Raw genomic sequence first — 6000 nt, forward strand, 5'->3', positions numbered from 1 at the left:
TCCTCAAGTCTTACCATGACCCCTCAGTGTCTTCTAATTCATGTACTACTTTTCTTTTTTTGACAGTTCATTTAAAACAGTTTATTGGGTTTGTTTGGAGATAAAACATATTTTCTTTTTTTAATATTTATTTATTATGTATACAATTTCCTGTCTGTGTGTCTGCCTGCAGGCCAGAAGAGGGCACCAGATCTCATTTCAGATGGTTGTGAGCCATCATGTGGTTGCTGGGAATTGAACTCAGGACCTTTGGAAGAGCAGGCAATGCTCTTAACCGCTGAGCCATCTCTCCAGACCCCAACTTTGCTGTAACTCCATGTTTAAGCTTAGAGCACTCAGCAGCTAACATTTTTCATGGGACAAAGTCATTTTTTCTCTCACTAATGGCATTCTCCCTACCAGGGAAGTACCTACTCTGTTTCAAAGTTAGTATAACTAAGTGTCCAATTATTTTTATTGTTTTTAGAAAAGAAATATTGTTATCAGTTTTCAGATTTCACTTTATTCAATGGCAGTATTGCTATAATCTTTGTTTCTATTTTCCAATGTTTCCCAGTTTTTGAATTTAATTCCATTTGTAAGTGTTGTTTATTTATTCATCTATTTATTTTTATCAGCTTAGAGCAGTGATTCTCAAACTTGGTGGGTCATGACTCATTTTGGGGGATCAAATGAACCTATCACGGGACTGGGCTAAAACCATCAGAAAGTACAGATATTTATATTATAATTCATAACTAGCAAAAATACATTCATGAAGTAGTATTGAACATAGTTTTACAGGTGGGGAGATTACTACTACATCAAGAGTAACTGTATTAAAGAGTCCTAGCAATAGGAAGATTGAGAACAACTGGTGTAGATTAATGTGTCCTCTAGCTTAGGCTTGCATCATACTATGTAACTGAGAATTGCTGTGAACACCTACTCCTGCCTCTGCTACCCAGTGCTGCAAAGACAGTCCTGCAGCTCCTATCAGGCTGGACCTTGACTGGTCTGTGTGAAGGAGGAATAGATCAGTGAATGAGTCTCCTCCAATTTCTGTAGATTTTATTTTGAATTTACAAGTGAAGTGGGATCTATGTAAGAATTGAGTTCACTGACCAAGTGTAAAGCGAGTGTAGTCACAATAGACAAAGGATGGCCACGAAGGAGGGTAAAAACTTTCTTGCTGTGACAGTAGTTGACATTAGCAGTACGTAGTGAGGTAATCAATTTTATATTTTCCATAAATGTCCTGTCTGGCCATTTCATGGGTCCACATACCATGCATACAAGAATCTATATAAATCACTTATCATTAAACCAAATTACTGTAGTTACAGTAGTTCAAGTAAAATAGAAGAGCTGAATAAAATGGTGTATCCCTGCCTCCCATGATTTATTTTTCAGGTTTAAGATGTATACTCTGAGAGAAATGATGGTAGTAATACTTTATTTGCTTTAATACAAATCCATAGTCTCTGGAACACATGACCATAAAGCCTGTTTCAACTTTTGAACAGAATTTTTCAGGATCATAAATACATTATTTCCACTATTTTCTGCCTTCAAGCCCTGTCATATACCCTTCATTGTGTTCTAATTCATGGCTTCTTTTTGTTTAACAGCAATTACTGTTTGAATGTGACCTGTGTTTGATTGCAGGACTTCCCAGCTATGAAGTAAAGGGTTGGCTACACTGGAGCAGGTTGGCTGAGCTGTCAGGGATGCTTGTACAGGGATGAACCGTGAACCAGACAGTTTTCTGTTGTTCTTTGTCGTGACCTCGGAAGTGTCCCTTGGCCTCTGACCTTTGTTGAGTATTGGGGAGATTATGATATTGTTGCCTTGTGCTATATAATTGAGAATTTCTTTAAACACCTCATACTGCCTCTGCTGCCCAGTGCTGGGTAGATAGTCCTACAATTTCTTCAGGACTGGGCTTTGACTGGTCAGTAAAAGGAAAAATGAACCAGCTAATGAGTGACATCCAGTCTCTCTGACTTTCAGTGTGTGATTTTAGATGAAGAGAGATCTGTGCAAGAATTGAGTACATAGACCAAGCTTGAAGCTGGTAGATTCACAGTGCAGATAGGGAGAGACAGGACAGTGGTTGAGAACTTTCCTACTTCAACAGTAGTTGAGATTAGCAATATGAAGCTAGGTAATCAATTTTAGATGCTCAATAAATGTCCTGATGGTCATTTCTTGATGTCCACAGACCAGGCAATCAAGAATCTGGACGGACCTTATTATGAAACCAAATTGCTATAGTTGCCCAAGCCCTACCATGACTCCTCAGTGTCTTCTAATTCATGGCCTGCTTTTCTTTAACAACAGTTGTGACTGTGACTTGTGTTTGGCTGCAGGATATCCTAGGTAAGAGGCGATGGATTGGCTGCACTGTACATGGAGTGTATGATGGGATGTCTACATAAAGGACCCTGTGCTTCGGATGAGCAACAGGATATGCTCTCAGATATACTAACTTTCTAGACTAGGGCCCTGTGCATTGGACTGGAATGGCATAGCAGAAATTTTTGTGATATCTGAGTAATTTGATCTCTGATCACCCAGTAGGGGAACTGAAAATATTCTGAGGCCCAGCTGGGTGGCATTAGCCAGTGAGGGACTCTGGGAAGGCTTAGCAAGCAGGAATAATATTTGTAGCTATCTTACAGGTGGTTCTTTCCAGGATTCTTCTCTGCTTGTGTTGTAATGAGTTTTAAGGAAGACCACTAGCTATGCCATGGTGCATGCAGGGTGTTCAGAGACGATCTCTTGAGCTCTCAGTTCTGCTGGGATTTGGATGGACTATGAAGCAGGCTATGTTTCTGTTGGTCTATGTATTGACCTGGCCAGTGGTCCTTGTCCTCTGAGTCTCCCAGTGTATGAATTTTCTGGGAAGAGAAATAATGCAGCTCTAGTATGGTATGATATTATGCTTGTAATATCATTGTCTAATGTACACATAGGGGCACGCTTTTGGTGTTCAGTGGGAAGAAGGATTGGAAAACTATTGGTGTGGTTTCTAGAATTTCTGAGTATTGCATTCCACTTTCAAGTTTGTAATATAAATGTTTCAAATAATTTAAAAGGTGGTAGAACAATGGTAGTGTTGATTTTCTTTTGGCAATACATGATTAGAATGTTTCTAACTTTTGCTATCACCAGCCACAATGATATGATTCAGTGATGTTTACTTTCAGAGGATGAAAGGAGCTACCAAGGTTTCTCAGGTGTGGATGGTGTTGGGCAGGTAGATACGGCAGAATCTATATCTTTTGCTATAATTCTTGTGACAGGAAGCAGATTTTAAATTATTCTATTTTTCTAAATATTTATCTTAAATATTGTTCACATTCTTGATTGTTATACCTTTTATGTAAGTTATTTTTTTTTTTAGTTTTGGTTTTTTTCTGGTTTTGAACTCACAGAGATCTGCCTGTGTCTGCCTCCCAAGTGCTGGGATTAAAGATGTACACCACCACTTTCCAGCAGGAAGTCTTTTCATATCAATCTGTACAATATTTTTTTTTAATAATCACATTGATCACTCTTATTGTTTATATACTCTCCATTACAATACATTTCTCAGTGGACATAGTATGTAAGCCTGATAGCACTCAAGGTAAATTCCCACTTTTAAAGATGGCTTTCTCATAGCTGCATACACATAATTTACATTTACCCAATTCTTTTCCTGGCTATGTACTCTAGCTCATTCCTAAAACCACAAGGTCACATGTCATTAGGGATGAATTGCATATATTTGCCTGGAAAAGAGGCTGTGTACTCAGATGGAGGGGATACTTTCTTTCATGATGGAATATCAACAGTCAGCAAACCTGGTGGTGGTCATCCTTTGTAAGCAGCCACTGGTGATCATGGAAAAGTGCCAATTGTTTTTCTTAAGATATTGTGAGCAACAACAAATAAAACAAAACTGAATAGAAACTGTATAAGATAATGTAATAAAATAGTGTTTCCTAGGTACAAACTGTTCAACTAAATCTTAGATAAAATACAAGACATTTTTCATATGATACATGGCATCACTACTATAACCATGCTTTTGAATTTTAATGTAAGTATGTAGTTGATATCAAGAAACAGCAAATATCCAACAAAATATCATGGAATTGATGTTTACAGTATCCAGTACAACACAACTAAGAAATCCCTCTTAAAACTATGATGCTCCAGCTTACTGTAGAGATTAACACAGGCAGACTCTCTATCCTTTCTATGTGTGAGCATCTCATTTTCTGTTTTCACTACAGACATGTATACACAAAAGGTCAATAAACATTTACATATTAACATCTAAATCTCTAATAGTCCTGATTAACATACTACTTGTCTTTGGGGTTATTTCAGAGGCAGCACTCCCTCAGTTAAATTCTACTTGGTGTGGCTTTACTCTCTCCTAAAGCATTGGTCAGTCCTTTATGTCACCAATTCTATGAGTACTGCATGGTACATGAGATGCCATTTACAACTTCCACAAATTAACTCCAAATGGACCTTATACCTAAATGTCAAATGCTAAGTGCAGAACTTTTATGAAATACTTGAAACTATGTCTCTCTGACTTTGGCAACCTGCCTAGGCTTTGGGAGGTTCCTCTAAGGCCCTGATGTATAGAGCAACAACAGATCTCTGTCTCTAATCTCAGAAATATGCTTGGGAGAGCTTGTAAAGATGTTGGGCAAGGGCCTATGGAAAAGGGTTGTTTCAGATCCTCAGGATCCATGACTTTTCACAGAAGGGTAAAAACTGTGGTTATCAGAGCCATGCTGCGTTGGCACATGCCTTTAATCCGAGCACTTGGGAGGCAGAGGCAGGCAGATCTCTGTGAGTTCGAGGCCAACCTGGGCTACAAGAGCTAGTTCTGGGACAGTCTCCAAAAGCTACAGAAGAAACCCTGTCTCGAAAAACCAAAAAAAAAAAAAACAAAAAACAAAAAAAAAACAACAAAAAAAAAAACTGTGGTTATCAGTTGCAACGCCACTGTGGACTTTGTTTATAATGTTCTTGATTTACACAAAGTTCCTCTTGTGCAACATTGTCTGATTAACCTCTTTCTGAATTTATATACTTTCTTTTATAACCAAACCCATTGATTTACATTAGCAAGACACTTGCTGTTGAATTTTACTTATATCTCAAGCCAATCTGGGATTTGTCTGTGTTTAGATTAGCAGCCAGTGCTGGGAACGCTGTGCTATATTTCTTCTGCTCACCTGGTTCTGACACTCAGACCTCAATATCCAATCAGAGCCTTCACCAGTCAAATGGGAGGGTTCATCCAGGAGCAAGGCTTCCGGTTTAGTGCTTCCTGAAGAAATCACTGTCTCTTTCATGCACTGTGTCTTGGGCTCCCTTGTGTGGAGAGAGTTTGTCAGCACGGCAGCTGCACCTTGGTGAATAAGTGGTTGCTCTCTACAGATGGGAGGAGCTGTGGGTCAAGGTGAGTATGGGGCCAATGTCCTCGGGTGCATAGGGGTGGCCGGCCTTGGTGCACGTGGCTGCTCTCCCCACGTGCAGAGCCGTGGCTGGGCTTGGTGGGTGAGGGTCCACTACCCCAAAGTAGGTAGAGTAGCCTGCTGAGGCTTACGGCCTGTGTGGTACATCCTCCCCTGACTGGGTTGTAGCCAGTGGACTAACACAAGAGTTTAGTGTGTTCCTGCCTTGTCCTAAGTAGTCCTAAGTGATCCTTGCAACACTCTGCTGGCAGCCTCTGAATAACTTCACTGCCTGGGCTGTTTCTGCACAGAGCAGTGTGTTGGGAGCTGCAAATGGTGGTGCCTGTAGTGCTTATGTTGTTGCATGTGGAGAGATATCACCAAATTTTCCAAACTTGGAGACTACAGGTCTCTCCAGTATCTTCAGAAATTCTGCACTTTTAACATTTAATTTTAGGATCCTTCTGTAGTTAATTTTGTGGAGTTCGTAAATGGTATCTCTTGTGTAGAGTATCACTCCACTGCTAAACTGTGAAGTAGGAGAGCATAA

Source organism: Arvicola amphibius, chromosome 6 (assembly GCF_903992535.2).
Source record: "Arvicola amphibius chromosome 6, mArvAmp1.2, whole genome shotgun sequence".
Classification (NCBI taxonomy): domain Eukaryota; kingdom Metazoa; phylum Chordata; class Mammalia; order Rodentia; family Cricetidae; genus Arvicola; species Arvicola amphibius.